Source organism: Maylandia zebra, linkage group LG22 (genome assembly GCF_041146795.1).
Source record: "Maylandia zebra isolate NMK-2024a linkage group LG22, Mzebra_GT3a, whole genome shotgun sequence".
Lineage (NCBI taxonomy): Eukaryota > Metazoa > Chordata > Actinopteri > Cichliformes > Cichlidae > Maylandia > Maylandia zebra.
The window spans coordinates 3,082,426-3,099,014 of NC_135187.1; the positions used below are offsets into that span (position 1 = coordinate 3,082,426).

General features: G+C 45.4%; 1 pseudogene across 1 annotated transcript; it reads right to left on the bottom strand.

The window, feature by feature from the left end:
* Positions 1 to 217: 217 nt before the first annotated feature.
* Positions 218 to 3,335, bottom strand: LOC112430217 (Ig kappa-b4 chain C region pseudogene; annotated as a pseudogene). The gene is made up of 3 exons (XR_013095445.1): positions 3,317 to 3,335; positions 1,386 to 1,493; positions 218 to 703 (listed from the first exon to the last, which is right to left on the bottom strand). The product of XR_013095445.1 is annotated as an Ig kappa-b4 chain C region pseudogene (transcript).
* Positions 3,336 to 16,589: the final 13,254 nt, after the last annotated feature.

Genomic DNA, 16,589 nt, shown 5'->3' on the forward strand with positions numbered 1-16,589 from the left:
AAAAATAACCTGAACAACTTTAAAACTCCTTTTTCAGCTTTTGCCAAAATGCAGATCTCCTTAGTGGTTCTTTCAGCCTGTGTTTTATTTTACCAGTGTAAAATAAAGACATCATGTTGGAGTGCAGAGTTGGTCTGAATTCTTCTAAATGAAACATATATTCATCAAGTGCAGGTTTGTAGATTTGAATAAAATTAAATGTCTGATTCAACCAAAATTCACTTTGCAAAACATCTTTATTACCTAAAACATGAATGTTGTCATTATGAGAAAGAAAATAACAGTTTTAGTCTTTATTTGTTCTTAAAAAAGAAAGATGGAGAGACAGTTACAGAGTTGAGAATGAGAGCATTAAACCAGTATCAGGTTGAGTCAGGTCAGGACTGGGAACACTGGTCTCTCCTCAGTGGCTCTGAGACCAGAGCCTGGCAGCCCTGGGTGGCCTCACAGGTCACAGAGCCCACCTTCATCCAGCGGTCTGCAGGGAGCCTCAGGGTGCTGCTCCAGCTGTAGAGGCCGTCGTTCTGCAGCACCACGGGGCTCCTGCTCTCCTCCCAGCTGATGCTGCCACTGCCATCCACCTTCCAGGACAGACTCCAGTCTGAGGGGAAGCCCTTGTTGGCCAGACATGTGATTGTTGCAGTCCCCTGCTGTAGCTCCTCACTGGAGGGGGGCAACACTGTCAGGACGGGACGGGCATCACCTAGGAGACACCAATCAGCTTAGAGCACAGGGAGCACACAGCTGTCAATCAAACCACAGACAGTCGGACACCTTTACTGTAAGAGCTGATTTTCTCCGTTAAGAAGTTTCTGTCAGGTGTTTTTTCTGCTCCACCAGTCATTCACTCACACATTGTTTCACTTCCCTTTAAGAAACCTCTCATGCATATCAGCACAGAGAGAATCATCACACAGTTTGAGCTGAAATATGTTCAAACTACACTGGAAATAAAAGAAGCAGATGTGGAAACATTTACAAAACAAGTTTAAAATCATCAATATTGTACATGACTGACATTAATATTAACTGGAAACAAATAAATAGAATAAATTAATTCAGCGAAACGAAATCCACTTCCTGTATATCTAAAACAATTTTTAAAATTCACACAAACTCAAAGTAATTTCAAACAATACTTGAAAGTTTTTCTTCTTTATATTATTGTTAGATTTTTTTTTTCAGTTTTAATTTGACTGAAATGTAGACATAATATTTTGACAGAGCAGATCTGAATTATCCTCCACGACACAAGAGGATGATAAAAAATTCCAGCATCAAACTTATTGTAAAGCTACGTGCTTTTCTCTTAAAATCAGAAGAGAAATTGTTAAATGCACTTTAATAAAAAGACAGTATTTGATAGTAAACCAGAATAAACTTACGTCCAACATCCAGTCTGGTTCCTCCACCAAAAGTCCACCACAGTGATACAAACTCATTGAGGCGCCGTACAAAAACCTCTGACTGTAGAGAGACACGGCTCTCTGACTCTGAGACAAACAAACTCAACTAAATCATTCACTGTTTGCACAGCAGCCATGACTCAGCTGATGTGACTTCTTCAAATACCATCATACAATGTTAGTTTAAATACAGTTCAATCCATGAGCTTTTGGACGATCACATTTTTTTGTCCTGTCCCGTTCGGCACTGAAGCAATCAGAATCATTGTCTGAAGGCCAAGAAAAATTCTCCACAGATTTATTTTCTCAAGTGAATCAGTGCCATACTGGTCCACTTGATTGATCTTCATTGTTATTATTATTATTATTTTTTTTAAATGATTAGAATTGGAACATATATAACCGGGGGATCGTAAAGACAAAGACAGATAAGAGAAGTTTAAGAAAAGTAGAGGGAAAGAAAAACAGAGGGGAAGAGGGACAGTGAGAAAAGACAATGAAAACCCATGAGATCACCTGCTGGAAGAAAAAGAAGAAAACAAGCAAAAAGAGAACAACACAGTAGGGAGACCACAGCAGCAACCTAGATAAGCATAAGTAAGAGTAAATAATAAAGACTGAATGCTACTGAGCAGCACAAAAGACCGACAGCAGACGATATGCTTAGAGGCAGCATCCAAGGAAGACGGTGAGTGTCTGTGCACACCTGTGTGCGTGAGTGCGCTTGTTTCCAAAAGGTTTCTCCATGTAACTATCTAATAGTAATTGTGGGGAGCCATAGCACTGCCCCCCAGGACATGGAGCAAGCACGGAGGACATCCAGGACCCAGACATCTAGATTCCCCCCAGAGCACAAGAGCCCAAGCAGGACCACTGGAGGGACAGCCGCCTCCCTCCTAGAAACAAGCTGGGGAGAGCCCCAGACGGGTGTGTGTAGGGGGGCGGTGAGATGGAGTCTAAGACCCAACCAGACATATAAACATAGACAAAGCTCTTCATAAAACATGCCTCATCCACAGACATTCGTATAAACACTAAATCCTATGCCTGAGTGCTTTCTATCTAGCATTGAGACAAATGTTCAGCATTTTACTCTCACCAGTCAGAGAGTCTAAAATATTTGAAACTGTAGCCTTTTGTGTTTGTCACTGATCAATATCTGAGTAATATTATTCATAATTAGGCACTAACACACATGGTGTCTTGATGCACGCTCAATCATCCAGGTAAGTAAAACCCACAAGGTTGATTCTGTTCATCTGGACGCAGCGTTTTCAGGGGGAGAAACGTTTCGTCACTCATCCAGGTGACTTCTTCAGTCTCAGCTGACTGCAGGTTTCTCCAACCTTAGAAACAGGACATTTGCATAATAACTGAAACCAGCCCACTGAAGGACCAATGGGCTGGGAGGTCAGTTCCTTGATCATTAATATGCAAATTCTCATGACCATTAATGAACAGACACTGATCAACGGCCATGAGTAACACACATGGTCTGGTGCAAAGATTCAGTATAAGTTCTGATGATGTGCTGCTTATGTTTTTATGCTGTAATCTTTATAGTGTAGTACAGAGCACGATGAAGAAATGATGACTTTTCTTCGTGCAAATATTTACCAACTGTATTACCAGATTTTAAGTACGTCACAGAATAGCCCGCCCAATCCTCACAACCAAAGCTTGCTCAGCATAAGATGCACAATGTAAAACTTTGAAAAAATGCTTTTAAAAATAATCAACAAAACACAAATTGCTGATTTTATGAATAACTCAATGGATTAATTAAAAAGAGAAAGAGGAAAAAAAGATGAAATTAAAGCAGACAGGAATACCAAATCACTGATTCTTGAACACAGAGTAAACCTTTTATAATGGACAAGGGCATTTCCATGATTTCCATAGAGAGGCACTTTGCATCAGCAGCGCCATGCTCCAGTGCTCTGGGAGAGTTTATAGTCCTGAGAGTTGAACACTGGATGACTGACAGCTGTCCTTCATCACAACAGAAGCCACAGAAATCCTCCTCATCAAAAACATGACTTTGATCTGCGTCCTCATCTGGACTCTCCTCTGCTGCTGCTTCACAGGTAAAGTCCAGAGAATCAAACTCCTCTCCTCTATCAACATCTGTCCCTCTGAAATGAAGCCCACAAAACCATGAAGCTGCTTTATGTTTTTGTCTCTGTGTCCTCAGAGTCCAGAGGACAGATCACAGTGACTCTGTCATGGTCCGCGGCCCGGCGTCCGGGGTGCTGCTGGGATGTCCACGCCCACGAGCGTGGCTGCTAACCCCACACCTGCATCCCATCCCAGGCGATCACCAGGTGGACTATTTAATCCTGCCCTACCTGCTGCTCCACGCCAGTCCGTAGTCGCCTCTCAGCGATCACAACTCGGCGTGTTTTTGAGCCACCTGCCTGTCCACCTGTCCGCCTGAGATTCGGTTCACATTCAGCTTCGCCGTCTCGACCCCTTTTGGAGCTCCACCCCCCTCTGGTTCACTCGGCCCGGCTATCACCCCTCTCACAGCCCCGCTCTCGGCGTTCCCTGTGCGGTCCCTCGGTTTCGTCTGGTTTCACCCGTTGTTTTTCTGGCTACCCTCACGGGACACCTTTAGTTTCAATAAAAAATTACTTTCTTTATTCGCTCATTCCCTAGTGTGTGTGTTCTGCTACTGGGTCCTACCTGCGCTCGGAACTTCGGTTCATGACAGTACGGACTGGCCAGTATGGACCCAGCAGATCCACTCCGCTCCGCTATTAATAAACAGGGCGCTATCCTCGGTCGCCACGATCAGCAGCTCCAGTCTCTCCAAGACCGTTGTCAAGAGCTCAGTGACACTCAGAATAAATTACAAACTAGGCCGTCCGACCCCGTGCACCGCGGCGTGTCGCCTCCGCCGCTGGAACCCTTCCACGGGGAGCTAGACCTGTGTGGGGGGTTCCTTTTCCAGTGCTCCTTGTTTTTCAGTCGCACGCCTGACGCGTTCCCCACGGATACTGCTAAGATCTCCCACTTCGTGGGATTGTTACGGGGGCGTGCTCTAGCATGGGCTGAAGCCTACTTAAGTTCTCACCCCATTCGTGATTGCGATTACGATGACTTCCTGGAGGAGTTCCAGGCTACGTTTTCCCCTCCGGTATCGGAGGACGATGCCGCGCAGAAGTTGCTGGGGCTCCGTCAGGGGCGGCGCAGTATTGCGGAGTACCTAGTTGAATTCCGTACTCGAGCGGTCGCCGTGGGTTGGCCCGATTCGGCTCTTCGTGGGGTTTTTTTACGGTCGTTAAATGACCAGATGAAGGACCAACTGGCTTTTCACGAGGAGACCAGATCCTTTGATGAATTGGCCTCCCTCTCCCGTCGGATTGACAGACGCTTGCGGGAGAGGGATGCCGAGCGGCGGTCTAAGCCTATGGGCTCCGTATTGCGCCCCGGGTTTCGCGTTTCTCCGCCCCCGCCCCCAGCTGCGTGTGCGCGCTCTCCGTCGCCGCCCCCGCCTGAACCCATGCAGATCGGACGCTCTCGGCTTTCTCCGGAGGAGAGGGAACGCCGATTTCGGGCTGGAGAATGTCTGTACTGTGGGAGGCCCGGTCACCGCATCGCTGTTTGCCCGGTCCGCCCAAACGACCCGGCCCACCGGTGAGTCCGGGGATACGGGTGGGCAGCACTCTAAGCACTACTAGACCCCGATTGTTACTGTCCGTTACTATCGTGACTTCTAATCAGACTTTTACATGCCCCGCGTTAGTGGACTCCGGGGCGGAACAGAACCTTATGGATGAGAAGCTGGCTAAGAGGCTAGCTGTGTCTCTTACTCCACTCGAACCGCCCATCCCTGCGTCTACATTAAACAACCAAGTGTTTGCATACATAACTCACCAAACCGCGCCTGTACGGTTAATCACATCAGGTAACCACCAAGAGCAGCTGTCCTTTTTCACTTTTCCTGCTCCTGACACCCCGCTTATCCTAGGCTACCCCTGGTTACAGAGACATAACCCACACATAGATTGGGCCGGAAAAAGTATCGCGAGCTGGAGTGTGTTTTGTCTGGCGAACTGCCTGAGGTCAGCCGTTCCCTCCGCCTCAACGGAACGGAGGCCCGCCCCGCCACCCGCGCCGGACCTCTCTTCCGTGCCCCCCGATTATCACGATCTCCAGCAGGTGTTCAGTAAAGATGAGGCGCTCTCACTCCCGCCTCACCGTCCATATGACTGTGCTATCGATCTGCTCCCGGGAGCTTCGCTGCCCTCTAGCAGATTATACAACCTGTCTCGCCCCGAAAGAGAAACCATGGAGAATTACATCCAGGAGTCGCTAACTGCAGGACGTATTAGGCCGTCATCCTCTCCCGTGGCTGCAGGTTTTTTCTTCGTGGGAAAGAAAGACGGGACGCTCCGCCCGTGCATCGATTACAGGGGGCTGAATGACGTCACCGTCAAAAACAAATATCCCCTCCCACTCATTAGTTCTATTTTTAACTCACTCCAGGGAGCTACGGTCTTCACCAAACTAGATCTGCGGAACGCCTACCACCTGGTACGGATACGTGAAGGCGACGAGTGGAAGACCGCCTTCAATACCCCACTAGGGCATTTTGAATATCTAGTGATGCCGTTCGGGTTAACGAACGCCCCGGCGGTTTTTCAAGCCCTAGTCAACGACGTGTTACGGGATTTCCTGAACGTGTTTGTTTTTGTTTACCTGGATGATATTTTGATTTTCTCCAAGACGCTCGAGGACCATCGCATCCATGTGAGGAGCGTGCTACAACGGCTGCTCGAAAATAGACTGTACGTAAAAGCGGAAAAGTGTGAGTTCCACGCCTCATCCATTTCCTTCTTGGGCTACATCCTCGCTGGTGGGCAGGTGAAGACCGACCCGGTGAAGATCAAAGCCATATTGGAATGGCCGGTTCCGGAGACACGAAAGAAGCTTCAGAGCTTCTTGGGGTTTGCGAATTTTTATCGCCGTTTCATTCGAAACTACAGCCAGGTGGCCGCGCCTCTCACCCAACTCACCTCACCCAAGGCGTCTTTCACATGGTCCCCTGAGGCCCACGCAGCCTTCGCTAAATTGAAGCGATTATTCACGTCCACACCCATTCTGACCCATCCTGACTCTTCTAAACAGTTTGTTGTTGAGGTCGACGCATCTGACGCGGGAGTCGGGGCGGTTCTTTCCCAGCGGTCTGGGCCCCTGAACAAACTCCGGCCGTGCGCCTTTTTCTCACGCCGACTCACCCCCGCAGAAAGGAATTACGACATCGGCGACAGGGAACTCCTAGCGGTAAAACTCGCATTGGAGGAATGGCGTCACTGGCTGGAGGGGACCGAACAGCCCTTCGTTATATGGACGGATCATAAAAATCTACTGTACCTTAGAACCGCCAAGAGGTTAAATCCCCGTCAAGCTCGCTGGTCCCTATTCTTCGCCCGTTTCAACTTCACACTCTCCTATCGTCCCGGGTCACGAAACATCAAACCCGATGCGCTCTCCCGTCTGTATTCCCCCGACAGCGAGGCGCCCCCCCCCGCCACCATCCTGCCTGCCTCCTGCGTGGTGGGTGCTCTCACCTGGGAGATTGAGGAGACCATTCGTCAAGCGCTCCCAGGGGACCCTGACCCAGGGACCGGACCGCCGGGACGGCGCTTCGTTCCCGCCGCCGCCCGGGGAGCGGTCATCCACTGGATCCACACAGCACGATTCGCGTGCCACCCGGGCGTGAGCAGAACGGCGCGCCTCCTCAGCAGACACTTCTGGTGGAAATCGCTACTACGGGACGTGAGGGACTACGTGTCTGCCTGTGCCGTCTGCGCTCGTAATAAACCATCCACGAAACATCCCATGGGCCAGCTCCACCCACTCACTACTCCCCACCGGCCCTGGTCTCACATCTCGCTCGACTTTGTTACCGGTCTCCCCACCTCTTCTGGAAAATGTGTCATCCTCACCGTTGTGGATCGGTTTTCTAAGGCCGCCCACTTCGTCCCGCTAGCCAAGCTGCCCTCGGCTGCTGAGACTGCCCAAGCGTTAGTCACGGAAGTCTTCAGGCTCCACGGAATTCCCCTGGACATTGTCTCCGATCGCGGTCCCCAGTTCACCTCACAAGTGTGGAGGACCTTCTGCTCCATTCTCGGCGCCAAGGTCAGTTTGAGTTCCGGTTTCCACCCGCAATCCAATGGGCAAACTGAACGCCTTAATCAGGAGCTGGAGACTATGCTGAGGTGCGTAGCCAGTCAAAACCCCTCCTCCTGGGTTACTTTCCTGCCCTGGGTGGAGTACGCCCACAATACTCACACCTCGTCCTCCACCGGCTTCTCTCCTTTCGAAGCGTCCCTCGGGTATCAGCCTCCGCTCTTCCCGGAAGAGGACCTGTCCCTCTCCGTCCCGTCGGCCCCTCATCACCTCCGGCGCTGCCAACGTGTGTGGCGCTGCGCTCGCCGCGCCCTCCTGCGCGCAAAGGAACGACAGGCGCACTACGCCGATCGTCGCCGCACCCCAGCCCCTGACTACCAGCCGGGACAGAAGGTTTGGTTGGCTGCTGGGAACATCCCGCTCCGGGGCACGTCCCGCAAACTGGCTCCCCGTTTCATCGGGCCGTACGAAGTGGACCGAGTCATCAACCCGGTGGCAGTCAGGCTCCGGCTTCCGGCCTCTCGGCGTGTGCATCCCACGTTCCATGTATCTCAACTTAAGCCGGTCCGCCTCAGCCCCCTGTGCCCTCCTTCCGAGCCCCCTCCTCCCGCCCGGCTCGTCGGCGGCCATCCGGCCTATGCGGTCCGGCGGATCCTGGATGCGCGCCGGCGCGGGCGCGGCTGGCAGTATCTTGTGGATTGGGAGGGATACGGCCCCGAGGACCGCCTCTGGGTCCCGCGCTCCTTCATTCTGGACCCTCGTCTCATCTCTGCTTTCCGTGCTTCTCTCCGCAGGCGGGGTCCCGGCCGGTCGCCTGGGGGCGACCCTTGAGGGGGGGGGTACTGTCATGGTCCGCGGCCCGGCGTCCGGGGTGCTGCTGGGATGTCCACGCCCACGAGCGTGGCTGCTAACCCCACACCTGCATCCCATCCCAGGCGATCACCAGGTGGACTATTTAATCCTGCCCTACCTGCTGCTCCACGCCAGTCCGTAGTCGCCTCTCAGCGATCACAACTCGGCGTGTTTTTGAGCCACCTGCCTGTCCACCTGTCCGCCTGAGATTCGGTTCACATTCAGCTTCGCCGTCTCGACCCCTTTTGGAGCTCCACCCCCCTCTGGTTCACTCGGCCCGGCTATCACCCCTCTCACAGCCCCGCTCTCGGCGTTCCCTGTGCGGTCCCTCGGTTTCGTCTGGTTTCACCCGTTGTTTTTCTGGCTACCCTCACGGGACACCTTTAGTTTCAATAAAAAATTACTTTCTTTATTCGCTCATTCCCTAGTGTGTGTGTTCTGCTACTGGGTCCTACCTGCGCTCGGAACTTCGGTTCATGACAGACTCAGCCTGGAGCAGTGAGCTCTGCTGTGGGAGCAACTGTGAGCATCAAGTGTACGACCAGTCAGGATGTTCGTGTTTGGAGCAACTACCATCTTTTAGCCTGGTACCAACAGAAAGATGGAGGAGTTCCTAAACTGCTCATTTACTATGCTAGCACTCGACAATCAGGGATTCCAGCTCGTTTTACAGGCAGTGGATCAAACTCTGACTTCACTCTGACCATCAGTGGAGTCCAGGCTGAAGATGCAGCAGTTTATTACTGTCAGAGTGATCACTACATTAACAGCCAGTATGTGTTCACACAGTGAAAAGCCATCATACAAAAACCTCTCTCAAGTGCAGAGACTGATACAGTTGACTCAGTACACACACTCAAAGAAATACACTGGGTTTCATATCTTAGTGAGGATATCTAATTGACATAATGCTTTTCCTAACTGCTTACTATAACCTTAACCATCAAAAGTGAATGCCTAACTATAACCTAACTGTAACCCTGACACTAAAACCACTTTTTGAGACTCAAATGCCTTTAAACTCGTTTGGGACGAGCGTTTTTCCCCATAAGTGACTGTTGTTCTCCACAGTATAGTGGCATGCCACACGTGTAACCCACATTACAAAAAAAATCAAAAAAACAAAAAACAAAACATGTGGGGAACCTCCTCCAGATGTCACTGTTGGTGTTTCTGGAGTCAACAAACATAGTGTGTATTATTTCATCAAAAGAAGTTTATTGGTCTCCATCACCCTCAGATTTACAACCAATCATGGGGTAGATGAAGGTAATGACGTGTTCTGTTACCAACAGAAAAATGGTGAAACTCCTAAAAAGCTAACTTATAATGCTGACACTTGAGCTTCATGACCTTTGACCTCACTCACACTTCACAGAGGTTTTAAGTTTCTTGGAACCTTATCCCAACTTCACATAAATAGGATTGTTAGAAAGGTGTAAAAGTACACAACACACACGATGATTGTGCTCACTATTATTGCGTTTTACTGACAGTTATGAACTCAAGGAACACAGTCTGTTCCAGTCCAGCTCTCCCCGTCCCCGCTCGACTCTGTCTTCACTATATAGAGAAACAGAAAGAGACAGCGTCATCAGTCAGTCGCCACCACCTGTGGCTCACCTGCCTCCCGGTACCGCCCCCTTGAGCTCACTGTACCACTCCTCCCCTGCAGATGAGCCAAGGACCACACCTCCGCCACAGAAGGCAAATCAAACATACCCATTTTGGCTCTCTCTGTTATGGACACAGATGTACAGATTTGTATACAGAGTAGCATGAAAGACTCAAATGTAAGCACTCAGTAAGGTGCAGAAAAGTGCTGAACAATCATAAATTCTAAACAATCAGTTGTTTGTTTCTGCTCATTAAATTCTGTAAGAATTAGAAATGTGAAGGTCCCAAGTTCAGTCTGAGGATTTTACCTCCAACAGCAGCTTTTATCCAGGTACATGTTCTTGAACTTAAAGTGTCCGTGATGATAACAGAGATTCTATCATGATGGGTTTTATTACTTAATTTTATTCATTTGAATAAAGCTGGAATTCAGTTGTGTAATTGTTTGTAATTTGTGATTAAAAAAACATCAACAGCAGTGAACAACGATGCTTGATCTGCCCCGCTGTTACATGTCACATGGTTGTGATCATAGCTACAGAAAGAGGTGTTATAGGTATTGCTGTCAGAGATAACAGCCTCGTTTAAAAGATACTGATTGTGTCTGTTTGTGTTTTATAAGAAGTCCTTTGAAGCAAAGAGCAGTGACTGTACCTCCACATGTCTGAGCTCCTCACTCTCTGAGACTAAGCTCAGCTACTCTACAGCATGAACCTGTGACCTCGTTAATTCATATTTTTAATTAATCCAGATATATCCTTACTAAATATTATGATAAACATGTGAATCCATCAATGAACCATAAAGCAAAACATTTAAATAATAGAAAATATTTTGGAATAAGAATATTCTGAAGAACAAACTGATATATCTGCTCAATACTACACTCTAAAAAGTAATTAATGGGATCTTTAGTCATTACTTACATATATATGTTGTTGTGAAATGAAAAATCAAGTTCATAAATACTGTTAGACTTCCTAATTAAAATTTTTATTTTATTGAGTTCGGGTGACACATAAATTATGCCTCTTTACTCAATATATAATCGTGATTTGTCTGAATTTAAAATCTTCTTTTAATCAAAAAACAATATAATTTTAAGTTCTGTCGATGTAAAATACAACTTGATGACGTGTAAACAGCTCACAGTTCCCTTCTTCTACACAAGCGGACATATTCAACAGCACGTGTTCAAGGTTTATCAAGAGCTGTGTTGGTCGCGAACGGTGAGTAATTTTATGCGAAATTACACATATCTGCAGTCGCTCTGGATTTTGTTAGTTTACTTTAAAACAACGACGTAACATACATAACATACATCTTAGCTTGCCCCCGCGTTTGTGTGTTTTAATATACACACAGCAGCTAATTCCGCGATAGCATAAATTGTTGGACTCTTTTTGGAAAATTTAACACTGACGTTACTCTAATGCAGACCACTGTAATTGTCTTATAATTTTTAAAAGATAGCGGACGTTGTTAGCCCCGGCGCAAACTACTATGCTAACGTAGCTAGCCAAGCTAAGTTGTGTTCACTGTGATTTTATTTTTGAAATGTGAAATTTATTTTTTGAAGGGAAGCACTTTATGTTAGTAATTGTTAAGAAACGCTTCTAAATTTTCGTAACGTTACGGGGTGAAGTTCAACCCCATTGGCTTCTGCGCAGGAAGTGTGGTCGCCATTAGTCCGGTGTGTCTGTTGACCGCTAAGAGCGGTTCTTCACCGGCTGCTCGGCCTATTTTCACAGGTAAAAGACCAGACTTAAGTGCACTGTGCCGCATATGATAGGCTAGTTAGCTGTCCCTAATTTTTGGGTACTTTCCGTGTTTTGTAGAGATGTAGAGGCGACGTGCATTGGCACTGGCTGTAACATTGATATGCCTCAATAAAGGTTGAAAGTAAGAAAAAAATCAATAGCGGGCCGCCATCTTGGTTGGGTCCCCATTTGCCACCAGTGCATTTTTTCTACTGAGGAATGTATTCACCCATGGTAAATAAGGAAAATGTTTAAATATTTTTCCAAACAGATAAGGCAAGAAAGGTCAATAATCCCACATATGGTTTCAGTAGTATGCCAGTTTTTGCAACACTAGGGTGCACAATAATGACCATAGCTGCTGACTCAGCATTGATTCCAATTTGGTTTTGGAGAATGAAATGAAAACAGATCAAGTGGGATTATTGACATTGTAGCTTGTGTATAAAAAAGTTTGGGTTTTTTTTCGTATTTACTGTCAGAAATTATTCTGTCCTGTCATGCCACACCTTATGTTTGCTTTTGTTGATAAAAAAAAAACCTCATATATATATATATATATATATATATATATATATATATATATATATATATATTTATTTTTTTTTTTTTTTGAGTTAACACATTCCTCAGTAGAAATACATGCACTGGGGGCGAGTGGAGACCCCTCCAAGATCGCGGTCGGTGGGGATACATGCTCCAACAGACTGGCCCAGTCCATGTCACCTCTATGTATATTTGATCTATGGAAAGCCACGTTAGGCTTTCCAGCACCCAGTGTATTCAGGTCTATGTAGTTTTGAATGTTTGGTTCTAGCTCACACAGCTTTGACAGGTGAAACTTATTCACTGTATTGAAGACTCACAGGTGAAGTTGAAAATACCATCTTTTGTATTTTTGTGCAGGCACAACTTTCTGGTGTTATACACTGTCCTGGCGTTGCAGATCTAGGGGTTCCAGTTAAGACGTGGTCAGCCTTCTAAAGAAAGTGGGAATCTCACCAAAATATTCAGTTACTTTGCTGTGTTTCTTGCCAGGACAAAGGCTCAAACCATCATCTTCTCCTGGTATCGAATACCAAGGGACCTTCTGAAGTAAGCTTTAACAAGTAAGCTTGAATTGAGTAATTCAGAATCATGAAGTATGGATTGGCCTTGCAAAATCTGTAAATTTGCAACCTCCACTAAGGAAGAGCTGATGAAACATTATAGGTTACGCCATATCCCCAGTGTACAGCCTCTGCCATGTCCTTACCTAGATTGTTTTTGTTCATTTAAGTCATGGGGTAGCCTAAAATCACACATATCAAGGAAACACTCAACTCACTCAACAATGAGAACCTCTGAAATACTCAGTTTCTGTTGCCAGTTCTGTAATGTGGGCACATTTTTCACTGAAAAAGAGTATTTTGAACACCTTCTATTTTTTTCTATCATTCAGGACAACACAGTTGAAAAGCGCAGAGAAATTGCTGTTCGCTGCCTCATAGTCTATCTTGGAGAGAAGGAGGAGGATCTTTTCAAACAATACAGCGTAAGTACTTGAGTTGGTTTTTAATTTTTTGTTTAGTTTTGAATGCATGTCCCTGTTGGGTCTTTGTGTTTTGTTCATTGGATTTTCTGTTCAGGGTTGAGTATTTAAGTCATTCAGTGCCATAGACGTCTTTAGACGTCAAAATGAATCCGAACGCTCAGTGCCATAGACGCCTCTTGAGCTTTTTATTGAATTGAGAAGGTGGTGGAGTTGATTACATGGATAAAATCCCACCAGCGTGACAGTCGGCTCTACTGAGAACGAGTATTGTGGCGCGATTTTTGATCCAGCTCGTCATTTCGAGCTTGAGGTGTCTGCAGCCTGACGTCATGGTTTTTCTAGCGATTCCAGTGAACATGAACCGGATTTATCTGACCAGTATCTCCTGTTAGAAACTTCTGAAGGCAGCAGGGACCAGAATAATGAACGATTTGCTGCATAAAACGCACAGAAATTGTTGATAGACGAACCGATGGCCGGGTGGGGGGTGAACAGACTAAGTCGCGCACTCACTTGTGCACATGCGGGAGTAACACACACACACAGACTCTCTGAATCATAAATCAGTCGCTTTTTTCTTATATATTTTTCAAATGTTGAAATTGTCTATAAACAACTATTTTTATACAAAAAATAATCTGCCAAAAGTACATTTTTACAGGTGATTTTTTTACTTCATAGTAGTAAAACTTAGTTGAGATGTTGCATGAATCATTGAAACACGAAATATTTACATCAAAGTCACTGATCTGCTAGAAAAACCTATTTACACAAAGCGCTTTTGATCCAGAAACAGGTGTTTTGTCATGAAAGTTTCTCTTTTCTACTGCAGATTTCTAAATAACAGAGGTAGAAACATTTTTTTTGCTGCTGAAAGAAGAGAGACTCATTTTTGTCATGGTGGTTTCAGAATTCACATAGTCATAGAACAAAATATTCTGTGAGCCTTCAAAATCAGTGAAAAAGCTAAATATCTCTGGAACTGAGGGGGGTATGAAATCTGAGAGTGGCTGGCACTGAATGAGTTAAGGGACATTCCAACCCTAAGTGAAGATATGTCTATTGCCATGTATAAGTGAGAAAAAAGCATTTCAGAATTACAATCCGAAGATGTTTATTGCCATTGTCATTGAACATAATTTGCTGAATAGAAACCTGTTTCCGTGATAAGGTGCAACATAAACACACAGGATAAAAAATTTTGTAGCCAGCGCAGTCATTTTCCTGATCTGGCAGCAGCTTTAGCAGAGCATAAACAATGGATGTGAATGGCAGGTACTAGCATTTTGTGTGCAAAAGTGATTAAAATCACTCAATAATGATACCAAGTATTCCTGGGGAGCTCAACAATCATGCTGACTGCAAATGAAAAGTATGAATTGACATGAAGGATTTTCAGGAGCCGATTTAGACTTTGGACTACATTACGACAAAGCACTGCTGTAAGCCTCCACATGGTTATAACACAGCAGTTGAAGCCACTGCCGACCAGTGTCTATAAACCAACATGCTATTTGTGCAATATTTCTTCAACAAATCAAAGACCCATCCATTGTTACTGCAGCTTACCATGCTTGTATAGTAGTGGCTGTGTGTGTTTGTTTATGGAAGCTGGAGGCTTTTCCAACTGTTGCGTTATATCCATGCACCATGCACCATGCAGTGGATGTTTACAGCGGTGTTTGTCGTAACTGCAATGTAGTCTCAAGTCTAAATCAGCTTCTGCAAATCTTCCGTGTTACTTTTGCACTTTTCATTTGCCGTGAACATGATTACTGAGCTCCCAAGAAATATTTGTTTTCATTACTGTTTTCATTTTTGTTAGTCATTTTTTTATTTATTTTTTCACTTTTGCACACAACATGCTAGCACCTGCTATTCACTTCCATTTGTTACACCCCGGCCTAGGCAACCGGAGTGCAACACGAAAAAAAGTAAAAATAAAGAAAAAAAAACACACAAAAAAACCCCACTAAAGCTCACCACCAAAATCCCAAAACGAAAGTATCGACAAATCTATTTACAGCTATTTACAACAAACTATTTATTTACAACAAAACACCAAACTATTTACAACACGGGGGAGATCGCGACCATGACACACTGAAACACAGGGTTTAAATACATAGAGGGAGCAATCAGGAAAATGGACAACAGGAGGGAAACACAGCTGGGGCAAATTAGAACTGACGAGACAGGGAAACGTAAACTGAAAACACTAAGATAACACAGACTTTCAAAGTAAACAGGAAACACATAACAGTCACGCCAAAAACAACACACCGACAACACCGAAACGTAACACATTGTTTGTGCTCTGCTAAAGCAAATGGATTGCTTCCGGATCAGGAGAATTAGTGTGCCGTTTACAAAAGGCTTGTTTCTCACTTTCTAACTGTGGCAATATGGCAATAGATAAAATTTCACTTAGAAGTGGAATAACCCTTAAAAATGATTTATTAGATTTTCTTTTCAAAGTGGAAAAACAAAACTGTGAAAAACAAGACATTTTTTATTTTAAACGTTGGATTATGGTTTAATTTAGCTTTTAAAAATTACAGAATGACAAAGTAAAATCACTGAAAAACACAAAAGACAACCTGTTTTGGCTTATTTTCCTACCTGTAGTAGTTCATTCCCTTATGCACGTCATCCTGAAGTGCTTGAGCTATGTATTTTATACATCCTAACATTTAATTTCTCCTACAAGGATGAGGAGGAGCTCAATGCAGACCTTGCAATGCAAATCATGAAGATTGCTATCATTGGTGATGGGCCTCCAACCATCATCATTGAGGGATCCAAGATCCTGGAGAGGATTGATGTTGCCAGATCCTGTGCTTTGATGATGGGAGTAATCTACGCTCTGAACCTTACCTATCCCAAGCAGCTGAAATTTACCTTTGAGGTATTTCAAAAGCTATACCTTGAGCTTGATGGACAAAAAGCCAGCTCTAAAGTAATGAATCTTAAGTTTGGTATTTTCTAGAGCAGACTTGATAGACCATTCGTGAGTGAGTTTCACAAAAACCTTATTCCTGCATTTCTGGCACTACTTCATTGTGTTTTACTAAATTTTAAAGCGCTGTTCTTAAGTCTTCTGAGTTAATGTTTTGCCGTGTCTTAAATGCTGTTATTTGCACATTTTTAAGGAATGCGTTTAATTTCTCCCATGACCTGTGTTCTGAGGGTATTGGTGTGTTTTAAAGTTTGTGTAATGCCCTCTTTAGCTGGCCTTAATCTTGAGGGTGAAAAGTCAAATATGGAAGAGAATCAAGAATA